Below are 26,478 nucleotides of genomic sequence, written 5' to 3'. Positions count from 1 at the left end.
AATAAAGAAATGACTTATGGGAGAAAGTAGTGTTTAAAAATTATTAAAGCTAAATTTACTCATAATTAATAAAAAGAAGGAAAGATTGGAAGAGATGGAAATTAGGATAAAAATATGTGAGATAAACGTATAAGAAACAATTATTAAGAATAGTGCAATAATTACAAATAGAGCCAAACAAAATAAAATAAAGTCTGTTATTTCCTTTGTCCTGAGATTTGAGATGGAGATTATTCTTTTTTTTCCCTCCCAAATTAATGGTGTTGTTTTGTAGTATATTTGGAGTGGAACAGAGAAATATTGAATGATTTTTCTCGGTGAAGTGAGAGCAGTTTGGACCAGCAAGGTAAGATGTTTGTTGGCTAACCCTCACCTTACTTTTCCTTCTCGGAGCCCATTGCTGGGCTGAATTACTGTCGATGGTTTTCAGTGCAGGCTTGGCAATATGAAGGTTACACCGTCTTCCATCAAAGGCTGTCACCAGCAGAGTCAAAGACCACCACCATGTTAAATGCCCACTTGCAAGGAAGCGCTCTTCTACTGTGAGTGTAGAATGTAAATTCCTGGCCAGTCTGGCTCTCAGTCCTAGCACAAAACAGTCAGATTGCAGTAGTCTCTGCTGCTGGGGCAAGGCCTGCTCATGCCCAGCACTCCTGCTTGCATTCACTCACACTGGTCTCCTCTCTTCACAGAGTCTGGGCTGCAGTTCTTCCAATGCAATTGCCCTAAGCTGCCCTTGGCATTGCATTGTAGTTCCCAACCAAACAGGCCCTGAATCTTTGAATCTAAGTCTAAGTCATAACCAGTTTCTTGCATCCACAATGATTCTTGGTGTGGTTACCCACAAAGCCAATTCTTTAATATCTGGAGAATTTTTTTCTTTTTTCGTTTTAATACAGTGACTCCTGTTCTCCAGACAGGAAGGTTTGACTATACAATCTATACTGTGATTCACCAACATAGTACGGGTGAGTAAGCTAGAAAGTATAGTGGATCCTTGCTCTGGCATCTACTTGCCCCGTGGATCTGAAATGTCATCATAAACTAGTTTCACAGAGGAGCAGATGGTTTTTGTTTTTTTTCTTTTCATTTTTTTCAATTTTATTTTATTGTAAAGATGCTATACAGAGGGGTTACAGTTACATGAGTAAGGGAATGAGTACACTTATTGTTGAATATTGTTATTCCGCCTTTTTTTCCTCCTACTATCCCTTCCCTCCCCCACCTGCCCCACCCCTCACCCCTGCCTAAAAGTTGTAAACAAACATGGTAACAACAGGGGATATACTATAGGGGGGAGAACATACAAAAGAAACAAAAAAAAATCACATAGTACATTACAAACGACAATGCAAAGAAAAACCTCTGTGTCCATATCTTAGGGTTCATTTCACATAGTATCATCTTTTTTATGTTTTTATTGTAAAAACACTGTATAGAGGGGGTTACAGTTACATGAGTATGGTAATAAGTAAATTTCCTATCCAGCATTGCTACATCCTTCTTTGTTTTTCCCCATCCCTTCCCTCCCCAGCTCCTTTCTCTTGCCCACCCCCAAAGTTGTAAAGTTCATTTTCAGCATAGGGTCTTGTATATCTCATTGTTACAATGGGTCAACCTGTATCCTTACTTAAGGATTTTGTTATTTCCCTTCCCCTCCCCAAATTAGAAAAATGTATATACAAGATGCAGGGTACTGACATCAAATACAGTGAAAATGGGTTATACTGTGGAGGAAGAACATACAAAAGAAAAAAAAATCACATAGCACATTATAAATACATTAAAAACAATAGCAAGAAAGAAAAACCACTTGTGTCCCTATCTTGGGGTTCATTTCGTTTAACATCATCTTATATGGTCAGACATATACTAATTATTTCAAATAAGGGAAGTCATGGGACCTATATTTCTTTGGGTCTGGCTTATTTCACTTAACATATTTTTTTCCAAGTCTTTCCATTTCCTAACAAATGGGGAAATGTCATTCTTTCTGATGGAGGCATATATGGTACAAATATACCATATTTTCTTGATCTGTTCATCTACTGTGGGGCATCTGGGCTGTTTCCATATCTTAGCTATGGTGAATATTGCTGCTATATACATAGTTGTACTGGTAGCTTTAGTATAGCCTTGTTTGTGATCATTTGGGTAAATGTCCAAAAGTGGGATTGCTGGGTCATAGGGGAGCTCTATGTGGAGTCTTTTGAGGAACCTCCATACTGCTTTCCAAAGTGTTTAGACAAGTTTACATTCCCACGAACAATGTGGTAGGGTTCCCTTTTGGCCACATCCCCTCCAGCATCTGTTGTTATTAGAGTTCTTGATGATAACCATTCTAACTGGGGTGAGGTGGAATCTCAATGTTGTGTTGATTTACATTTCTTTTAGGGCTAGAGAAGTTGAGCATTTCTTCATGTGTCCATTGGCCATTCTTATTTCCTCTTCAGGGAAGTTTCTCTTTAAGTTTTTAGCACACTTATTTATTGGGCAGTTGTTTCTTTGAGGATCTGTTGTTGGGGGATTTCATTTTTTGAGTTCTAAATATGTTTTAGATAGGAGACCTTTATCCATGGAATGTCTAGTGAAGGTCTTCTCCCAATCCGTGGGCAGTCTATTGATCTTATTAGCCATGTCATTTGCTCTGCAGAAGGTCTGCAGCTTCATGCCATCCCATTTGTCCAACCTTTATTTGATTTGTTCCTGGGTCTCTATTAAGAAAATTAGGGCCAAGGAGCCCTAGAGTTTCTCCTATTCCTTCCTGTAATGTTTTCAGGGTGTCTGCTTTGGCTTCATGGTCTTTGGTCCATTTAGAGTTGATTCTGGTGCAGGGTGATATATAAGGATCTAGCTTAAGTTTTCTACAGGTGTTAAACCAAGTTTGCCAGCACCATTTACTGAAGAGGCTGTCTTTCTTCCATTCTATTTTTTTAGCTCCCTTATTAAAACTTAGGTGGCTGTAGTAGGTCTGTGAGTCCATTCTGGGGGACAGATTGTTTCTCTGTGGAGTTTACCAGACTTTGATTTTCTCTTTTGTTTAAACTATCCATGCAGGGGTTGTTCCTCTTTCTTTCTGTTTCACCTATGTTAAGGTTCATTGTTTTGTCTATAGAGCTAAAAAAGGTCTCTGTATTTTACTTGGTCTCTGTCTGCTGTTTACTGCTGCCCTTGACCATGACCTTTCCATACTAGCCACCTCTTCCTGATGTTTTGCTTCATGGAGATTCAGGAAAATACTGAAATGGCTCTAATCCACCATTTTTCACCTCATCAAGATTTGACATTTATAATGTATATGCACCATAAAGCTAACAACATTGAAAACACTTTGAAAGCAAAGAAAATAAGCTTGTGACAGTTGACTCTCTCAGGGATGCTGTGCCAAGTATAAACCTATCTAGAGTACGGTATATAGAGAGCTTGCAAGACCCAATATGATGATGCCTATTTTGTGGATTGTAAATTGGATTTTGATGTTAACTATCAAACTTGATGAAATGGATAAAAAAAAAAAAACTCCTCTGGCCAAATGTGTGTATTCAGAATGGAAAACAATACCACTATTTAAGAAATATCTTTCTATCTCAGGATTATGCTGAAGCGTATAATATAATTAAGTGGTCCTTTTTGTGCCTATTTCCTCCTTAGTGATGGACTTAATTACCCAGGAGGATACTTAACTCAAACAAGGACAGACAGATTGCACTAGTCTTAGCTATCTGTGAACACTAATGCTTTTGAGTTATGTAATCTAAGAATTGAAAGTTTTTCAGTGATGGGAACTGGTATAATCTAGCTCTTAGGGATAATAATGGAGTGGACAGAAGATAAAACAGTACCTCATGTGATTTTCACAACACTGAGAGAAAACAACTGAAAAAACGGTGAAACTAGCCATTGATAGGTTCTTATTTTCCAAAGATAGGTCTTCCTACACACTTCTTCCCTTTTTCTATACCTAAACTAATTTCTTGCCAATAGGATCAGGATCCAGTCTTTACTGGGCTGCTTAAATAGGTTTTTTTTGGTTTTTCTTAACTTAAAAAAAAATTACCATAGCTTAGTTGTACAAGGCAGGGATTATTGTGTCATCCTATGCATTCTAATAAAAACTTCAGCCCCTCCATCCTTCTCCTTCATCTCTTTGACCTTCATAAAACATTTCCAGAAAATTTCCTTGCTTTATTTTCTTACCTTCATGTAAAGTATTTTGACTACATTCACCTTCATCCACATCCTCCTTTGGCGTTCCCCATTCCTGGTGGTACCCACTCCTGAGCTTAGCTTGGTTTACTTTCCTGTAATTCTTTTTTCCCAGTATATGCCAATTGTATAAAGATGCTCTTGTTAAAATAGTTCACATGTGCTTAGATTATAATGTGGTCAGATTAACCTCATCTATTGCTTTCTCTTTCCTGGTCCCTACAGCCTCCTTGTTGTTCAGTGGCTTTCTTTGATTTTCCTCTAACCATCTCTGAATTGCAGTTTTCTAAGTTCAGAGTGTTTTAAACTTGGGCTGAACCATACTATTGGCATCTCGGGGTCCCAGACTTTCAGGGAGGCTGTTGTAGGATTTCTGGGCCACCACTGGGAGATTTAATTAGTCTCATCTCAAGAAAGCTCATCCCTACAGTATTTTAGATGATAAGAGTTATGAAGGTAGATACATACGATTACCAAGCAGAGTAACATCTGTTTATACATTTTGCCTTTTCACCTATTTTTTTCTGTATAAGTACAGTTTGTTTGATCTTTTATGCTTGATTGACTGTCAGTATACCTGAATATTTAGGCTTGCCCAAATTTGTGGTATTATTTGCCTATTTTACTATACAAAAGGGCCTATGGAATATTCTGTCCTGTTTTTGTTCTTGTAAACCCTCAAGAAAAATTGAGGTGAATATTGATTAAGATACAGAGTTTATTTAAGCTGGTGAGAGTTTGCAACTTGGGTGTTATAGATTCCAAAGGAGTTTTAAAAGCAAAAGCCACAATGGGAGAAGTAGGTTATATTTGTTGTTTGTTGAGATTTTAGTTTAAGTAAATAGGGTGGCAGGCTACTTTTATTAGAAAAGGACTGAGCAATTTAAAGAATATGCTTGATATAGCTCTTAGAAAAGGAGAGGGGAATGGATATGAACAAATAAGCCCTTGGAAAAAAAGAAGGAAGGAAGGGGCAAAATGATCCTAATTTCTAATCTGCAGGATTGGAATCTTCTGATCTAGTAAAATCATTGCCAAACTACAGGATATAGAAACTTGCACAAGATCAAAGTTTATTTCGAGATACATGTGATGGAAGTTGGCCCTGTTATGTCCCTTATGTCCCCTGACCTAGAGTACTCCCATTTGCTTTTAACTGTGTATACTTTTTTTTTTTTTTTTTTTGGTCATGGAGGCTGAACTGTGGGCCTGGGTGCCATCCCTGAGCTGTTCAGCTCATGGCTAGCATTCTGCCACTTGAGCCACAGCGCCACTTCTGGCTTTTTCTGTTTATGTGGTGCTGAGGAATCGAATCCAGGGCCTCATGCATGCAAGGCAAACACTCTAGCACTGAACCACCTTCCTAGCCCAATTTTTATACATTACTTATATAAATAATCCAAGAATGTAAGTAATAGCTTTTAAAAACCTTGAAAAAATTATATTTTCAGAATTTAAGGTTTAAGGAATTTTGATCTTCTGGGATTTCTGCATTTGCAATTATAGCATTTAGGAGTATGCCTTTTTGAATTATAGCCCAAGCCATTTGGTGGAAACTTCCAAGATAACAATTTGGTACATGTCATTTTTAACCATAAAACACTTTGAAATATTGAACTTGGTGTTCTTTGTAACTTCTGTTCTTACACACCAAGTACAATAAAATAACAGAAGCTGTTTACATCTTGGATGAGAAAGATGTTATTGAAAAGATGATTCTGGGTTGGAAAGGTTAAGAATAGTGACATTTGTTAAAACCTGGACACAAAACAGAATTTTCTCTACCCATGTTACCTCCCTGCCTTCTGATTACATTGTACAGCTGTGCTTTGAATACCACGTCTTATCATGTGTTTCTTTTTCAAGGTGACTCATTAAAACTTCATGTGCTTTCTCAACCCAATTTTAGAAAATAATGCATCCAGGACCAGTTATTTTCAATTAGATCTGATTATATTGTGTCAAAATATACTTATGAAGAATTTTGTCTGTGATACCTGCTTAAAGAATCATTGTTGGGGAAACTGTTACTCAGAGAATAGGAGTAGAATTTTAAGTTTTTAAAAATTCCATTTGAATAGTAATTAGAACTTTCCATTCATGAAAATAAGGGGGAAAAGAGCAAGCAATTATTTAGTACTAGTGTCTTACACCAGAAAAACAAGTATCTGAATGCAGTTTCAAAGACCTACAGTTTTGAACAGCAGGATCACTGGATTCAAAGAATGAAATTTTTGAGGAGATAAAAGATGATTGCTAAAGGATAATTTCATAATGTTTTTAAATATAAGAAAATTTTATAGTGTCATATGCTGTTTTCTGTATTTCCTAAGAACAATAAAAATCATTTAGAGACTCATATAAAGATCATTTTCTGATAGCAAAACTAAAATTACAACAGATTATCAGAAAAGATTGTAAAATCATTCTCTTATCTATCAACACAAGGTCCTTATAATACCCCAAAGATCCAAACTATGACATTCTACCCCGATTCCAAAAGATTCATATCATTCTCACTAGGAAAACTTAAGTTTTCAGACTGAAAACTTTAGGCCACCTTCTTATCTGTGAATCCTGTCAAAAAGCCAGTTACATAACTAACAAGAATCAGCGGCACAGGATAAGCATTGCCATTCCAAAAGGGAAAGAACAGGAAAACAGCTAGGAGAGAAGAGACCAAAGTAAGACCAAAGTCCAACTGGGTGAACATTAAATCCTGCAGTGATATGTCCAGTATCAGAACCACAGCTCACTGTGGGAGTTTAAAGACTTTGGCAGCCATGACTTTTTGGCTGCTGCCTATTCCTGGAGGGCCCCTGAGGGTATCTTTTCAATTCTATTTGTGCCAAAAAAAAATGCTTTGCTTATTTTTAAGGATACTAATCGCCATACCCTTCTTGCAACGCTGAACAGTTTTTCCTCTGGCCAAGTCGTGAATATTTCAAATCTTTCTACTTGCTTTGCTTTTTACTCCCTATTCTTACAGTAAATTTGGCTAACATGGAGCCAGCTACTATCTGACTTATCTATAGCCTGGAAATTTTCTCATCAGGTGAAATTCAACTTCACACAAAGTCTTAGGGAATGAACCAACTGTGTTCAGATTCTTCATTATAGCGGACACAGGTAGACTCTTCTCCATTTCTCAATAGAGTCTTTATTTTCTTTTAAACTTAGCCTAAGTTCATATTTTTCTCCTCATTATAGTACTATGAGATCACAGCACAATCTCCTTTTAAATTGTACCTATATTATTCAATTTTTGTTCCTTACCTGCTTTTCTAAACTTTTCCAAATGCAAATCAATTTTAAAGGATTTTCTGCATTTTGAGGTATAATAATGGCAGAAGCCATTCTGAGGGTCAATTTTCTGTATCTCAGCTTTTTGTTAGTGTACTCCCTGAAGTAGCTATGTTCTAAGGAGGAACAGTCTTAAAAGTTTCAAAGCATGACTGGGGACCCATTGCATTCACCTGTGCTGGCATAGTGCATCCTGGCAAAGGGCACAGTGAAGGAATTTTGTTTGCCTCATGGTGGGGAAGTGAGAGACAAAGTCTTCTTTGAGGATGCATTCCCTATATTCTAAAAACCTCTTACTATATCCTACCTGTGAATGCCTCTGTATTATGCCAGATGACACATAGACTGACAAGCAAACCGTTAACACATGGTTCCTGGGAAACATTTAAGGCCAAACTGTAAGAGTGATTTTTAATTTTGCCAGAATTTATGGTTGTTATAAAATATAGGAAAAGTTTCACTTAGAAATGTTATTTATCTTATATATTGGATTATTAATAGGAGCTCACCTAAAAACTTGGTAAGTCTATAATCTGTAATATACAAAGAGAGAAAAACTTCTAGGACATAGGATTATGCAGGAAATATAGGTATATAAATGCTTTGAGTTAATATTTATTAAATATTTTGAATTTCTATTACAGAAGAATTTAATAATTAAGGTCTTTTGATTAGTATTTTTAAAACTTGGTAATTAATAGAACCTCAGATCTGTCTGATGTTGTTTTTCAAAATCAGATTTTGTTATAATATGGCCACTTGGATTTGTCTGTGTTGTTCATGACTGCCTTTGCACTACAGTGGTTAACATTCACAACAGAGACCTGTGGCCTTTTCTAGAAAAAGTTTTGTGAACCATGCTCAGAGAAGATACTGCTGTCCACTCCCCACCCAAAGAATGGCCTATTCTGATTTATGACATGTGAGCAATTAACTTTACCAACACTCTGAGGATACCAGTTTGTTTGTTTTTTTGCTTTTGTTTATATCAAATTCCACTTTCTTGAAAATAAATCTTTCATAAACAATTTTTAAAAATGAATGAATGTACTCATTATGACATATTATAGTGAGTTTAGAAGTAAATTCACACTTTAGGTGAGAAGTAATAAAAGCCTGAATAAGGGCCATGGTAAAAATTATAGAATTAGCTCCCTAATCATTCTAGACAGTCAGTCAAACCTTAATTTGTGTGGTTTTACCCATGACATTTATTTTGCCACTTTTATATATGGACATTTTAAACAATGCGAAAGCAAGGCTGAATAACTTTCCAATTATGTTTTATCTATCCTTGCTCTTTAATGACAATGCTAATATTGGTAGAGGATTCACAGTAAAACTAAGAACCAGTCTAAGCGTAAACAACAATGCTGAACTTACTAATACTTTTGCTGTAGATAGAGGTACACAATGAACATTAGTTATTATTATTCGTTATTACTTATTTGAAGTTTCAACTTCAAACATGGCTGAATAATGCTTGTTAAAGAATAATATAACATTTCTTACTCTGGGTAGCTTTCTAAAATACACATTTCCCTGTCTACCCCTAGACATTCTGATTTTTTTTTTTTTTTGGTTGGTCATGGGGCTTGAACTCTGGGCCTGGGTGCTTTCCCTCAGCTCTTCAGCTCAAGGTGAGCATTCTACCACTTGAGCCACAGCGCCACTTCCAGTTTTCTGGTGGTTAATTGGAGATAAGAGTCTCACAGACTTTCCTGCCCGGGTTGGCTTTGAACCACGATCCTCAGATCTCAGCCTCCTGAGTAGCTAGAATTACAGGCATGAGCCACTGGTGCTGGGTGGCTTTCTGATATTTGATCCTGGTCATGCATGCATTTTGACAATACTTCAGAAGTAATTGCAACAAATGCCAAAGATTTTAAAACATTGTATTAATCAAGCATCATGGCCTTGTGAGATAACTTTATGAATTTCAAGCACAAAATGTTGTTGCTAATTTTATTTTACAGTTATATCATTTTCAGGCATAAATCAGTACAATGAATGTCACCCTAAAACATTTTAACTATTTAAAGGCATCCAATGACTTCAGAAAGTTGTAAAATGAATATACATTTCTGATTTCCTAGGTCAGTTCTAGTCAATACATCAACTGGAATGCTAATACCTTTCTGTTTCATTCTCAGAATGATCCCACTTTTTATCATTATAAATGTAACTGAATATGGAAGCTAAACAGTAATATGATAATTCTCCAGACTACGTTTAGATCATGTTTTGAACTTTAGAATAGAAAGCCACTAAACTAGAATAATATGATTTGATAATGATTTTAAAAGGTCATTGGTAAGAGTGAAGTAATAGATTGAAGAACAGCAATGGCATTCCAGATTTTAGATAATGACATCAAACAGAGATGCCTTTCAAATAACTTCTAGGGTTATTACACACCAGTGTGGGAGCCTTCCTTGTCATTAAGAAGTAAAGATATCACGGAAGCCAATTAAAAGAAAGTATGAGCCAGGTGCCTATGACTCACATTTTATAATCCTAGCTCCTTAGGAGGCAGAGATCTGAGGATTGTGGTTTGCAGTTAGCCTGGGCAGAAAAGTTCATGAGACTCTTATCTCCAATAAACTACAAAAAAAAAAAAAAAAAAAAGACAAGGGTAACTGTGGCCTGAGTGAGTGGTAGAATGCTAGCCTGGAGCAACAGAAGCTCAGGGTTAGCACCCAGGCCCTGAGTTTAAACCACAGAACCAGCACAAGGGTAACCAAAAAGGGATTTAAAAGGAGACAGAGAAAGAGAGAGAATCAAATTGGTCCTGGATCCTTCAAGCATTTTCATATTAGCAAGAGGAAAGACGATGGACAATGGATAAGACTTGAGAGGACAGTGCTTCCACGACAGGGGATTTCTTCTCTATTAAATTCTCTTTTATAGGTAACACTGGTTGAATTCCTCAGTAAACAGACTCCAGAAAGAGAGGTGTAATATGAAAGGTATCTATTTAGAAAAGCTTTGTGCTCAACGTTGTTGAAGAGCAGACACAGAGAAGGGCTGGACTAAAGAGTAATTGGATCTGTGAAAGACCCAGAGACAACCTTTTCTGTCCCCTGGGGAGCACTGGAGCTAGAGTCTGTCAGAGCCAGATCACATTGGGCCAAGAATTCCAGGTCATTATTTACACCACAGTTGATAACTGAAAGATTCTGAAGGGAGGGAGCATGACTTTAGGTCCGGTGGTTCTTTGCAGCAAAGGCAGTGTTGAAAGGTGCTGGCACGTGAAGACTATCAGCTGTCAGCCTTTCTGCTTAGTGACAAATGCTTTATTGCATGGGGATCTTTTGTCACCTCACAGTGTCTCTGAAAGTGGACAACTTAGATGGGAATATGTGTGACCTTTATTTACTTGACATGGTTACTGTAGATCTATATTGTACTAGGTGCTTTCAGAAGAATGTGTAAAGTAAGTTAACTGATGACACATTATAGTAAGTGTAGTTTACTAATGAGCATAGTAAAGTTAGGGTGAACACAGGGCTATGGTTTCACTTAGTTTAACAAGGTCTGGTCATTTTGTTTTTTTCCAATAATATTGGCTTGGTTTGAGTAGAAACAGACTGAAATGAAGTTGTCTTATTTTGAACACATGAATTGTGATTTCTTTTTTGGGGGGTGGGGGTCTAGTCATGGGCCTGAACTCTGGCCCTCAGCTCTTCAGCTCAAGGCTAGTGCTCTACCACTTGAGCCACAGTGCCACATCTGGCTTTTTTCTTTTTGCTTATGTGGTGCTGAGGAATCGAACCCAGGGCCTCATGCATGCAAGGCAAGCGCTCTACCACTGAACCACCTTCCCAGCCCTGTGATTTCTTTCTATGTAAAAAGGTAGTAAGTCAATTTTCTATTAAAATGTGATTATTGATGACACATATTGATGAGTCCTACTGATTACTCATACTCAGAGTTTAGGATTCCTTCACATTTACCCACTTAATTCTCAACCTTTAACATTTGACAGGGCTATCACTATTATCCTCATTTTATAAATTATGATAGTAGAGCACAAGGGCATATCTACAGTCACAGAGACTGATGGAGCATGGAATCAGCCCTGAGCACTTCCTCTTTTACTATGTCCTCCACAATTTTTCCCATCAAGTAAAGCTAGTGTCCTACCGGTTAATGTCAGTCAGGGTTTAAATAACATTTACCAAATTCAGACAGCCATAGCATTGCTTGTAAACTTACCAAATGAAATACAGAGAGACAAGCTTGTACTATAAAAATTATTCACTGTTTATTTGAAATTCAAAATTATTTTAATTTTATTGTCAAGGTGGTGTAAAGAGGGGTTACAGGTACATAAATAAGGTCGTGAGTAGATTTCTTGTTGAACTTGTTACCCCCTCCCTCATTTTTTTTCCTCTTTCCCTCCTCCCATTACCCACAAGTTGTGCAGATCATTTCCAGCATAGTGTCTTGTGAGTATCTCTGTTGCATTGGTTCCCCCTTTGTCTCGCCAGGTTTTTCTCTGATATTTCATTTGCTGAGGCCAGCAGCTCTGAGTAACTCAATGAGAGTTTCAACTTTTTTGTTATAATCTATATAGCAAAAATTCAGAAGAAAGAAAAAAAAATTCCTAATAGCATGTGAAGTTGGCAACAATGAAAATATAAGACCTGCCAAGTAGGAGACCAGGTTGATGGTCATAACTAAATGAATGCAAGTTAAAGTGAACTAAATCAATGCATGCTGAGCAAGTCTGGCTTGTATATGTTGCCGACTATCAGATGTTGAATCTCATTAGTGTCCACCCAGTCTGCCCAGGTGAGAAGGGACATGACAGAATAGTTTTAATGAGTGTAAAGGTGTATTTGGCAGATGGTTCAGCATTTTCTGGTGCCAAACAGCAAAAATCTATAGTTAACACATGAATGGATCTCCAAATTTTCTTCCCCAGCCACCTGTTGGGGCCTCTGAAAGCCTGGCTCTGGTCTCAGGGTGGTAAATGTGCTGGAAAAAAGGGAAGAGGAGCAATTTGTCCCAGTTCCCCACAATTTACACACAGATCTCTAGGCCAGCTGCTTCAAGAGAAGGCGTTTTTTAAGAATATGGTTGCACATATAAATGGTTTATGAACTCTACAAGAAATGAACAGTGCATCTCTCTGGTGCTAGAAAATAAAAGGCAAAAGCAATTATTCAGTAAATAAATTTCACCAGCATTTGTTTAAACATCAATGTTAATCTTAGATTAATGCTAAAGCTCCAGGCTATCATTTTCACATGGAAAGTAATTAAAGCTCAAACTTTAGAGGTCTTGTTAATATTTGGTTAGAGTTTTTCTATTAAATGGTAACCAGGTGTCATCGTCACCTGGAATTTTTCATCAAAATTAAATCATAACTAATTCAAAATATATTGTAGAGAGTGTCCCAAGATAAGTTGCATTTTTTAAAGTACATAAGCAGCAGTATCTATTCTATTGTAAGAATCTGTGGTCTGTTTCCAACTTAATGCATATGAATATATCCTCTTGATTAGATCTCGTGCTGTGAGCAAGAAGAGAATGAAAAGAAAATCTATCTACTTAAAATCAGAACTGCTTGAAATTGATTGCATGATTGGATATTCAAGAGTATTTAATTGCAACTGAGTTGTACTCTAATTTTCTTTTAACAATTGATTAAGGCTGTGTAAATAGACATTAGACACATGATTCTATTGTTTATAGACATGTCTCCAGTACTGGTAAACAAATTGGTGTAAGCCTACACATATATTTAGCAGTTTGGCATGTATCGAACAACACAAAGTCTAGTATCAGTTATCAAGTGGTCTGAATTTGAATTGGAGTGTCAATATTTATTTACTCTGTAACCACGGGAAAGTCCTTTGCCCCTATGAATTTCAGTTCTCTAGCCTTGTAAGAGAGAGAATAAGCATCACTACAGAAGGTTGTTTGAGATTAAAATGGTTAGACTAGAAAGCTTACAATGCTTTCTATCATAATGAACTCTATAGTGTGCTATCATATTATTTGTTCATAAAAACTTTTTATGGTAAGTTTTATACCTTCTACAGGGAATGTTGTAATTTCAAATTACTCCATAAAAGAATCTGAGAAGTAAATCTTAATGTATCTTAGCATTTTGATAGATAATGCAAAGTTATATTTGACAAGAATTTCTATTTTGTGTTCCTAAAATAAAGATGTGATAGTTACCTGGTTTGGTTTTATTTTATTTTTTGCTGAGTTGAACATTCACACTATATTTGATGTGTATATGTGACTTCTTAGAGCTTCTGCAGACAGTTAAATTTTTATTTTTATTTTTATTTTTTTTGGGTCCGGTCATGGGGCCTGAACTCTGGGCCTGGGTGCTGTCCCTCTGCTCTTTAGCTCAAGGCTAGCGCTCTACCACATGAGTCACAGCACACTTCCGGCTTTTTTCTTTTTTTGCTTATGTGGTGCTGTGGAATTAAACCCAGGGCCTCATGAATTCAAGGCAAGCGCTCTACCACTGAGCCACCTTCCCAGCCCCAGACAGTTAAATTTTTATAATGCATGAAGTCATGCATTTTAGATATGTGTGTGGAAATGAGTTTACATTATGATATACCTGTGTTCTCTGAAATGTAAAGCATGCATGGCATGTAGTTTTTGGGGGGGGTTATTTTTCTCAATTGCCTTTCACTTTCGGATGGATATTGGTGAATGATACTTTAGAAATCCAATATTAGAACATAGTAAGGCATACTCATATATTAATATATTTATAATTATTTTTCAGTAATTATTTCATAGAAATTCTACCAAGTAACATTTCCTATAACCCACAATTCTCAAAGATTTAAATATATGAAGTTTATGTTAATTCAGATGATGTGATTGCTATTGCATACAGATTATTAATGTATATATTTAGAGTGAGGGAGAAGATTAAGATAGATGTTTATAAAAAGTAAATGTACAGACTCTGTGCATTATTTATAAGGAATTGTGGCAGGTTCTCTGTCCTTTTAATCACTTGTAGTAAGAAGAAAAGAAAAGAACAGATGATGTAGAGGAGACACACAGTTTTATTCCTTGTGTGTGGAATGTTAGGAAATAAGACTTAGCAGATCCCTGAAAATTTCCCCAAGATACTAAACAAATGCCGTTGTGTGTCCCTATGGATATTATCATGGAATGATTTCTGTTCATCCTGAGGATAGGTAAAGCCATTGAGCCACTGAGTCTCAACCCCACAAACAACCACAAGAACTATAACAACAATTTCAGAACCCTTTTAGTCAAGCTAAGCTAAGCTTATAGAACACTTCCTTGACAGAGTTGTAGGACTGTAGGATTATCTATAAGTGTAAAAACTAGAGAAAGCTTTATAGAGAATTTTGAGACTGAGTCAGATCATTTTCAGGTGGGTCTTGCCACAAAGAGATATGGGTTGGAATGGAAGAATTTATTAACTAAAAGCTTTGGATTGATAGGCATACAAGTCGGGATAAAACTTAGGAGCATGTCAATAAAGGCAGTTTGGGAGCAGCTTTTTATATAGGATTTGAGCTTGTGCTACATAACTCAGAGGAGAAACTAAGAATTAGGAATTGGCTTTATATGTTGTTACTGTGCAAATCATCAAAAGAATGTTTTAGGAATCTCTGTTCAGGAGATTGGAAGAACAAATCCAGGCTGAAGATTTAAGGCAAGCTGCAGTGCTATGAAAGGAGGAACTGTTGCTCATTTTTGTAGCGGTTCTATAGCCTGGCTATATCCTATTAGCAAATTGTTTATGCTCTATTAGGAACATTTAGCTCTATTTGGCAGCTGGGTTTATTTTTCCTCTCTCAAGGTATAATCTAGACGAAATATTCATACAAATTAAGGTTATATCCTGGGCCCACTGCATCAAGTAGTGAGTGCTTTTTTTAACTTTTAAGCTCCCTGGAAATACTCCTTGGCCAGACTTGTCCATTGGTATCATTAATTATTTGTTTGTTTTATTTTTAAACCTTTAGAAAGCTTCCAAAATGTCCTTTAACTTCCAAAAGTCAGGCTACTGCGTATACTGAAGTGTCCTTCCACCCTCATTCCACCCATCACTCACATTGCTGATCACTCTGAAGAGCCAGAAGTTAACAGTAACCAATGGAGGCAAATTATAACCAGTATTGTAGCCTTGTCTCTTCTAGAAGGGCAGTGTCTGCAGCTGTGACTTGTCAGCATAAATAATGCACTTTGTCTGTTCATCTGTCCTACTGGATTGTGGTCAGTGTAAGAGATACATTAAATCATTGTTCAGTGGAGGCATTTCTAAAGGTAAATTAGCTAACATACCTTATATGCAACTGCTTGCAAGAGATCTAACATGATATATGGCTAGAATTAGAGATTCAGAGGAATGACTCGCTGAACGGATTTTTTTTTTTGGTTGTTAAACATTGGCTCTCTCAGCCATGTTTTTAGTAAGATGTTAGATTCTTCTCATTGTTGTACATTTACTTCCAATACATTATGTTCTTTGACTTCGTTAAGTACGAGAACCTAACAAGTAAGATGCTGACTAGTGATGGGGAAACATGCATTCCTTTGCCATTCATGGACTAAGCATAAAACTGAGCCTCCTAAAAATTAAGACATGACTTGAATCTTGAAACAACCCTGCCCCATTCCTCAAAATCATCTAACCTCAGTATCATGTTTAGGGAGCAGAGTTAATTTTTTTTCTCTCTATAGATTTTTGTCTGAAAAACTTCCAAACCTACACCCATACCTTCATAAGAAGTTGTTATGTATTCAGTTCCTGTTGGACATTTAACTTTAAGGAAATTTCTTTCCTATGCACCCTACAGGAGTACTTCACTATAAAATGTACATCTGGCTTCCTGAATCATCTGTGTTCTTCCTGAAGAAATGAATGATGATCTACTTGTGTTCTAAATAGTGTCTAATCAATTCAGAATTCTAGTTTTAGAATAGTTAATCCTAATTGATTCCTTATAATATAAATAAGCAGTGGCATTCTTTGTGTTTTGAGCTACTTATTTGTCAAAATCGGACATCATAAAAATGAAGCTCACGTATGAATTTAACAGATGGAACATAACTAGCTCTTCTAAAAAGTTGATCAAATGTATTAATATAGATTAGAAAGAGTACTAGGATGTAGTTCTGTTCTAAACAATTTGAAACATCAGCTTTATTTTGAAAGAAGTTTGAAAACAGACTTCAGTGCTGGATTCACTGGCTGTCATGGAAGCTCCCGTTATCATCATGCCTCTTACGTAGCATAAATGTGGCATCAAAGGAGATGACATCACTGGTGATTTGGGCACACTTTCTTTTTCTTTTTTTAGTTTTCATAGTGAGATGTGCCCAGTTGTCCATATTTGGAAGGTATGTTTAAAACTAGCTTGTTCTTTGTAAAAATTATGAAATGTTTAGATACCTAAAACTACATGTTGCATAAAGATAAGGATCAAAATCAGAGATTCCCAGCAGACTTGTAACTGACATTTGGCTGATAATATGTTCCACCTTACAGCTATAACAAATCACTCCCAAACTTGGCTTAAAACAACAGTCATTATCTTAGTATTTCTCCCAGTTCCTGTGGGTAAAACATTTGGGAAGGACTTTGTTGGAGAGTTTAGGCTTGACGTCTGTGACATTGCTGTTGGATAGTGATGAGGATTAAGAACAGAGGCAACTGGAACAGCTGAGAAATGGACCCCCATGTGACATTGAGGACTCTCTTCTCTGTGCAATATCAGGTCTCTCCAAATGGATTCTACATATGGCCTCGTTTGGCTTGTTCACAGCCTGGCAGCCCCTGTTTCATCAAATTACTTATGTGACAACTGAAGCATTTGAGAGCCAGTGTTCTAGCGAGCAAGGAGTACTTGGAATTCACGTAACATCAGCCTTACTGTGTTCTATTGATTGACAGAACACATCCATCCAGCTTCTAGAGAAAAGAGCCGTCAGGTTTGCCAATACATGAAAGGGATGCCAGGGAATATGTGGCCATACATTTTAAACCACCACATTTCCATGCACTGATTGGTAAAGGAAGTTTGTGGAATGAATTGGAGCATATTTAATGTAGACCAGTTGCTCAGATATTGGGAAAGACTCACATATAAAGTTTGCCCAACTAGAGATGCATGGAAGGAAAAAAGGAAACTAAGTGTCAGTCATTGGCCATCTTTTTATTATTTCCTTCCATATCTCCTCCCTTGGTTTACTAAGTATTTTAGGACAGAGAAGTAAGTTAACATATTTCTTTATGTTCACTTTAGAACATAACAGTTGATAACAGAAATCTTTGTGTCATCCATCTTTGTTAAAAATGTGCTTTTTGTTGGCTACAAAGCTTGTGCATCATTGGAGCCTAAAAGCTTTCAGTGGATTTGTTTCTTTCCTCAATTACTGGCTTTTCTGAAGTCATTCTGAACATTGAGAATATTTAAAACATAGGCTTAAACTATCCCAGTCTTCCAATAGGATGCTAATTCTTTTCTACAATTACATGTTTGAAACCTACAGGATTCTTAGTTTTCACTTGTTTCATGTTCTATGTTAAATGGAAAGCTATACAAAGCTAAGGAAGACTAAGATGGAAGTACATTGACTCAGGGTCAGTGTTCACACTGCACACATACACACACAGATGGTAACCGTGAGATGATAAATATATTGTGGTGGGACAGTTCACAGAGTGCATTTATATGAAAACATCATATACACTTAAGTATAGTTACTATTCATTTGTAAATTATACTTCAGTAAAACTCGAAGAATTTAAATTAGATTTCAATAATTAGTAAAACAATGAAAAGGCACCTACTAGGTTTTAGTTCTTTACATCAGTAGAACAAATATGTGATTCTTATTATCCAGGGTAAGTTAATGAGTCCCTAAATCTGAGTGGTTGAGTGCTATGTAGCATTATTCCTTATGCATACCTTCTAAACAGTGGTTTCTGTGTTGTTGTTGTTGTTTTTTTTTGAGATTCTGGATTGTTTTTTGCTGTGACTTCAAAGTCCTTTAAGTTTCTGGAGTTATCTGCGGGAAGAGGTGGAGAGATTTGCAGAATCATTTGGGAGTATGTAATGAGCTCTGGCAGTGGTGTGTGTAACATCGTCACATATTTTCTGAAAGTCAGTCACACATCACCCCTAATCACACAGGACGCTGGCAATTCAGTGTCACATTGTGCTTAGAGGAAAGGAAGAGAGTCTACCAAGAAGTCAGGCAACCATGGGCCTGCAATTCTTTAGCTATCATTTCTAAAACAACTTTACATTTTAATAAAGTCAGCTAGCTATTCCAAGGATATAGGTACAGGACATTCTTTTGTCCATCTATAATATTGTACAATACTTCAGTGATATTTTGGGGTTTGCATAGAATACCAGTTGATTTTAGATTTTTACTCTAATTGGATGGCAAGTGAAGTCTAAATTTGTATGAAAAATGGTAATGGGGATTTACTGAGTGAGTAATATGGTCTTAAACACAAAATGCCTTCAAAGGATAGTAATACTTTAATCAGGACAAGTTGAAATTTGAACCTTTGTTCCAAACTGGTATCAAGAGTTACAATGCTTCTCACAGAATTCAGTTATGAGGACTATGGGTTTTTATTGCTGTTATTTGTTTGTTTGGGGGTTGTGTGTGTGTGTGTGTGTGTGTGTGTGTGTGTGTGTGTGTGTGTGTGTGTGTGTGTGTGTGTGTGTGTGTGTGTGTGTGTATGAGCATGTGCAGGCTGCTTCTGAGGCTTAAACTTAAAGCTTGGGCACTGTCCTTGAGTTTCTTTTGCTCAAGGCTAGTGCTCCATCAATTGAGCTACAGCTTCACTTATGGCTATTATGGTAGTTAATTGCATACGACTTTTCTGCTCTGGCTGGCTTTGAGCCATGATCTTCATATTTCTGCCTCCTAGATAGCTAATATTATAGGTTTGAACCATTGGAACCCATAGGACTACATCTATTAAAGTTTTTCTTGAAGTTGGATCTATAACCCATAATGGAAATCCATCTTTGAATCTTAAATTTCTGAAGTTTTGACTTAGTGATTCAAATGAAATGATTTTTTAACAATACTGAATGATAAATTGAAATGGTAATAATTAAATGATATGTTTAAAGTTTAAGAATGGCCAACAATATTTTAACTAAGTAGTCGTCATAATTATTTAAATTTATATAAGAAAGAAGAAACTGGTTGAAACCTCTAGGGATGGTAGAGAAGGAAGAATAACAACATGTATTGTGCTGTAGGGATGAGGAAGAAACAATAAAGCTCAAGGTGAATATGGAACGCTTACAGAAATGTTAAGAACAAGGCACAACTGATCTGTTATTACTCTAGAATGTGTAGAAATCAAGGGCAAAACAAAGTATCCTCTCAAAATTACAGAAAAGGACTGCTGAGTCTGTAATATCAATAAGAAAAGAAGTAGTAACCCTTTTGTGTTAATAAAAACATCTTGGTCATAAAATATTGGTCCCATACTTCAAGGGCTCAATGGAAGTGACATAAAATGTATTAGGGAGATGCCCTCACCAACTTCGTGCCAGGTGTATATGCAGTGAGGGCACATTTGGAAATTAGTTTTGGCCTCAGGTGGACAATAAATCTGCCTCAGCTTGATAGAAATCAAGCCACAGACCAAAGGAAAGTTATGACCCAGATAAGGTGAAACAAAATCAAATAAAGTCCTGGGAGTTGGAGGAATTCACCTCTAGGCGTTTCTATGCCACCCTCCTGACACAACTTCCCCAGGCTGGCCTGGTCTTCTTTGGCTGGTTCTCGTGCACTGTGCCAGCCTCTGACTCCAGACTCTGACTGTACCTCATCTGTAATACTTCAAAGAAGTTCATGACACTTGAGACAAGCACCAATCACTTTCTCTTCCTGTAATCACTATCATTTTTTTTCCGTTTATTTTCTCATTTGTAGAAAAACCAAGGATTGGGTGAATTCTTGGATATTACTGAACCTTCGGCTAAAGCTAACTACCCTACCTGTTGCTACTTGGCTCCCCCAGGTGGGGAAGGGACAATGGAATGTGCAAAATGAAATGACACGATGTCTGCAAGGTTCTGCAGCCAAACAAAGGCAGAATTGGTTAGCTACACACCGCAGAGTAAATCCCTAACTTCAAATCTGTCCTTGTCTCCTGTGCATGTCTTTTCCATAGTTTACTACTTTATTCCACTCTTAGACAGGATTTCTATGTTTTTGTGTTCCTTAAATTTATCTGTTCAAGGAATGTCCTTTGCAGAATATACATAAGACTTGGGTCCTCTACTAAGAATCTTGTTGGATTGCTTTTTTTTTTTTTTAACCAACTATCTCTTTTCTGGTCTTGATTTCTGTTATGTCCTTTGGCTATGACTATATTGTTAATTATCCCCATAATTGCAAAATGCAACATTTTTCCAGAAAGTGTTTCTCTCTTTCTCTCTCTCTGTCTCTGTCTTTCCCTCTTTCTCTCTTTCTTTCCCCCTCTCTCTGTCTCTCTGTCTCTGTCTCTGTCTCTGTCTCTCTCTCTCTCCCCCTCTCTCTCTCTTACACACACACACACACAAACACACACAGGACTGGGAAATGAAGACATATGTAATAGCACCTCCAGGTCAAAAAAATAAAACATATCCACCATGATTCTTCATGACACCTCTCTCTATAAAAAGATAAACACTCTTTTTTACTTTCATGCTATAACTTTTATCCTCTTTTTTTCAATTAAATGTTTCCTAGATATAGCTTGGAATGGATTTTAGTGTGCTGATTTTTTTTGAACTGAAGAAGTCCTCCTAGTTCATCTTTCGGATCTTTTACTGATTATTCCTACACTTAGAACTTAAAGGATCAGTTCCTCAAATTTGTTTTGTTTTCTTCAAAACTTTTCAAATTTTCACCAGGTCTTTCACCACCTGCTTTTCTTTCTTCATTTATTTTTCCATGTGCTGCCTGAATTTTCCTTTTATTGTGAGCTCTCCAGGGTCCTAAGCTTTTTCTCTGTGTGGTTTTCCCTTCCTCGTTGTACCCTGTGTCATTTTGCTGACCCACCCGATAAATAGCCACATTGGGATAAACCTTGTTTTGCTGCAAATTGCAATACAGAAGAACTTTTAAGAATCTTTAAATAAGCTGATATAAACAAAGGGAACCAGGCCTGTTCAATGCATAAGGTAATATGCTCCAGGGGCTGACTATTTGCCCCATCAATGTAGTTTTGTTATTGTTAAGCTAATACAAATGCATTCTCTTTGTTCTTGAAAGCTAATTCTGCTGAATACAAAATTATCAGCTAATATATATTTTGCTATAACATTTTGGAAATAATAGAATGAAAATTTAAGGCTTCATTTTGTTGTTAAGTTAGTATTTTCACAGAAACATCTACAAGTAATGTATTTACTTAGTAAACAAAGAAAATAATTATTTTTAGTATATTTATGTCTATATAGTATACCCATATGTGTGACAGCCTTTGAACATTGTTTCTTAGGACTTATTCAATTGAATTGGGAGCCTTTTCCTTCACATTGTTGGACTCAGATCTTAGGATCTTTGTAAAGCAACTTTTGTTCCACAGTATAGACAGAGGCACTGCTCCATCCTGGACGCCTGTGGCCCTGAAGGCTCCCTCACCCAGGCAGGTTTGCTGGAAGTGTGGTTAGTTCTGGTTAACACTTCTCTGAATGTTTCGTCTCCTGCTTCCTATTGTGGTCGTCAGGGCCAACATGACTTCTCAAATTTGTATGTGATACTGTGTTTGATAACTGCCAGATGTTAGCTTGTTTAAGGAAGTTTATAGGCTTGCATGTGGCACTGTATGAAGACTTTCGATAATTTTGTATTTTCTAGCTTCCCAGATGCCAAGTCTCCCTAGGATTTGCTTCTTTTCTTGTTTTAAGCACAGGTTTTATTTATTTTTTTGTTGTTCTTGATTTATACAACTCATGCATATTCATTAAAAATAATATAGAATGTTTAAGACAAAAGTCTGGATGCTTTCAAAAAGGAGTTGCACATTTATGGTTGATGCCATCTGTCCCTTTGGTTCTATGTCTCTTTTCCCTACTCATCAGCTTGCTTGTAGTGCAGGTTGTTATGAAAATTAATAAGGACTTCCAAAATGACAAAGTCTGAAAGTAATCCCTGACTATCCAGGTCCAAGTTCACACAGGATGTCTTGTAGTGAATGTGAATCACATCCTTTATGGTGCTCAATTGCTCTTACTATTTTTGGATTCTTCTGCACATTGTCATTAGCTCAAATGTGGATAAGTGCTTAGTAGGTAGCAAATGTTTTAAATATATATCATTTTACTTTTGTTTTTAATGGGCTACAGTTACATAAATAATCATAAAATAGCATATAACTTTGTTACATTGGACTCATTGTTACAGACTGTTGAGTACTTGAATAGAGGATTTGAGCATTCACTCAATGTCCAAGTTCTACATATTCTAACCCTTGGTTCGCAAAATTTTCTTCAAGTTATTTAAGCATTAAAATAAAGGCTAAGCACTATGCAACTAGAGAGGCTGGCATATTTAATCTATGGTCTGTAGTCTTGATTGATTATGCAACCTGTAAGGGAAAACACATCCTATTCATTTTTCCTTTTTGTTTTATTTTATTTGTTAAGATGTTGTACAGAGGGGTTACAGTTACATGAGTAAGGCAGTGAGTACATTACTTGTGGATCATTATTACCCCTTCCCTTCTTTGTTGTCCCACTATCCCTTCCCCTCTCCCCACGCTTCCCTTCCCCCACATCATATTCTTACCACTGGTTTGGAAATGAACTTCCTCCCATTGGATAGTACCTATCTTTCTGAGGTGGAGTCTCCTGGTTAGAATTATAAGTACCAACTGAGGAAGCAATATATACTTCTTTCAGTTTCTACTTATTGCCAGTTTGTGTATAGGCTAGCTACTTGTTGATTACTTAAGGATGGAGTATTATACACACCTGATTTTAGATAACAGTCTGAATGACTGTGAGTATAGAGTCACTTGAAGTCCTGAGACTAGTCCCTCAAAGGTGCATAAGCAGAGCTTAGGGATTCTTTTTTATAAAAGTACAAATAATTACTTATAAGGAAATGGAAATAGATAGCATTGTTCTAAACACCTCCTTTGTGGTTTTCTTACTGGGATGGGCAAGTCCTAGGCTACATGTAATATGCCCATCAGCTCCACGTTGATCTGGCTTTTCACAAAGCCCAAGTGTCAAAGCTATTTAAGCCTTCAGGTTACAGTCTTTCCATTAGAGAGTGTCTTGTGCTGCTCTAGGTCATTGGTAAATTTTAAAGTCTTATGTTTTACTCAAAATTTATATTCAAATGGTAAGCTAAATAGAATATTCCCTTAAATATCCACAAAAGCCTTTAGAGGATCCTTTCTATCACTAATAGAAAAATGCATAATAAAGTTACTTGTAGGTCTGGGAAGGAGTCTCAGTGGTAGAGTGCTTGACTCACATGCATGAGACCCTGGGTTCGATTCCTCAGCACCACTTAAACAGAAAAAGCCGGAAGTGGTGCTGTGGCTCAAGTGGTAGAGCACTAGCCTTGAACTGAAAAGCTGCAGGACAGCACCCAGACCGAGTTCAGGCCCTACGACCGACCCCCATAAAAGGAAAAGATGCTTGTATATTGCAGTATACATCAGAGCCCCAAACTTCCCATATGTATTGGACCCTAATTTCTATGACTTATTTTCTACTTTCTAGCATGCAATTATTTAGCCAGGGCTTTCACATCACTTGCCATATCGTCCTGATAGGCTCAGATTATACAGAACATGATTTTCTATAGAATGTTCGATAATTCATATCTTCTTGAACAAAATAATGCTAAGGAGGAAACAAGTTGATAACAGCCTTAAGTAGGACAGAAAGGGCATAGTGCTGCTTACTAGGTGTATGAAAACCTTTATTTTCCTGCTGTTCTTGTTTTTGTTTTGTTTTGTTTCATTTGCTGGCCTTAGCGCTTGAATTCTGGACCTGGGCACCGGGCCTTCCCTCTTTGTGCTCAAGGATAGCATTCTACCAACTTGATCCAAGGCCACTTCCAGCTTTTTTGAGTTTTCCTGCCCCAGCTGTCTTCATACCCCATTCCTCAGATCTCAGCCTTCAGAGTAGCTAGGCTTACAGGAATGAGCCACCAGCGCCCAGCTCTTTTGTCTGCTTTATTTAACAGTTAAAACCTTGCAGATTAAAACTTTCCAACAAGCTGGATGTAAGTCAGTGGCAAAGCACTTGCCTACCAAGTGCAACATCCTGCATTCAATCTCCAGTACCAAAGAAAGAAAAAGACAAAAAACAAAAACACTTTCCAACAAGTATCAGGAACAATGTTGATCCGTCTCCCTCCTAGAAAGCAGTTTCATCTGGAACATCACTATGTAAATGAAAACCCCTATGTAATCACTATGTAATTGAAAAGTTTATTAGATTTATGATAATTTGCATCCCTTCTAAAAGATCCTTCTATCATCTGAGAAGTTCATTTGGACAAATTAATTGTGCATGTGGTAGGAATTGCTACCCCTGCATATTTCAGAACTTTAAAGTGGCATGGTGCTCTCTGAAGCCTACAGATGATCATAAAGAGCAAAGAGACTCCCCTTGGGTCAGGTTCAGTTTTCAGGACTAGCTCCCCAACAGCTGGGACTTCTGCTACGATTTGTAACTTGCACAAACAATTGGTCTCTGAACCAGCTGTTGAGTCAGATCTATAGCCTGTATCAATATGCACAACCAGGGCCTACTTCTCTTTCCCTAATGCAATTGTAAGTCAAGGGCTCAAATGAGTTCTTCTGATCAGCAGAATTCAACTGATATCTAAGTGCCAAACTACAGAAAAATCTGGAGAAAATTATTTCTAGGACTCCACTCTCCCAAGATGTAAGAATACTGATTTGGTTATTGAGTCCTTCCATAGTTTCCATTCCAGTACTATACTTACCTAACAACCACCTAACAACCTCCATACCAGCTTCTTTAATGATCTGCACAGCATTTACGAAAGAACAAGTGTAAGTTATGATGTAAGACATATAGAGGCCGTATTATTATTATGTTTACAGAATGTTCAGCTACAGTGCTAATTGTTCTGTGTAAATTCTAGGGAGGTAATGCCCTTGGTATTGTACAAATGTGAGAGCTGAGATTAAAAACTCCTAAGTAGTAAAGCTGGGATTTCAGACTAGATTTATTAGGCTCTGGAAACCTGACCCCTTCTTTACATCATCACTTCCTTGCCACTCTCAGGTTTTTTGTTTTTCTTTGACCTTCTGCTTAAATTCTGCCTAAAGAATTATTTATTAAGTAAAAAAGAACTTAGAGAAGAACCGTTTTTTGAGGTGCAAACATGATGATGTTGTAAAAATCAGAAATCTAATAAGTGGAGCTACAAGGTTATAGAAGATGTGAATCTTAGTTAATTTTATCACTGAGAAATAATGATAAATAAATATCTATGATTCTTATGGTAATAACTTGTGCTTTCACCATTAAGTTGATTTAGAATGTAAATAATATTCTCATGCATGCTAGTAATGCTGGTCCAGATGTATAATAGATATTTGTCTTAAATGCTATAATCTGTTCATTTCCTTATTATAATTGACTGGCCTTTAAATTACAATACAATTAATATATACTATTAAATTCTCAATTTGAGAACTATCTATGATTAATTATTCATGCTAAAGGACACAGGGGCAGCATTGTCTAGTTTTAATTACAATTATTAGTCTTAAAAGTAATGTCTCTCCAGTATGGTTATAAGGGCATAACAAAGTATATGACCATTTCTGTGTGTTTTGAAATTCTTCTTGAAGCCTCCTTTCTCCTAACAATGTAATGGACAGGTGAATGAAATTTCATCCAAGAGTTTTACACACCTTAGTGTGATTAGTGTTCAAATGGTCTTACTGCTAATAGTTATAACTGTATTAATTGT

General features: G+C 36.7%; 1 protein-coding gene across 4 annotated transcripts in view; it reads left to right on the top strand.

Annotated features, from left to right (window-relative positions):
* Positions 1-26,478, top strand: part of Mei4 (meiotic double-stranded break formation protein 4) — a 236,032-nt gene that overhangs the window by 135,230 nt on the left and 74,324 nt on the right. The gene's annotated exons all lie outside the window — the stretch shown is intronic.

The sequence above is a fragment of the Dipodomys merriami genome, unplaced genomic scaffold (genome assembly GCF_024711535.1).
Source record: "Dipodomys merriami isolate MVZ:Mamm:240054 unplaced genomic scaffold, mDipMer1.0.p SCAF_8, whole genome shotgun sequence".
Classification (NCBI taxonomy): Eukaryota; Metazoa; Chordata; class Mammalia; order Rodentia; family Heteromyidae; genus Dipodomys; species Dipodomys merriami.
Note: the sequence above shows the minus strand (reverse complement) of the source record. Positions and strands in the feature narration are given on the sequence as shown.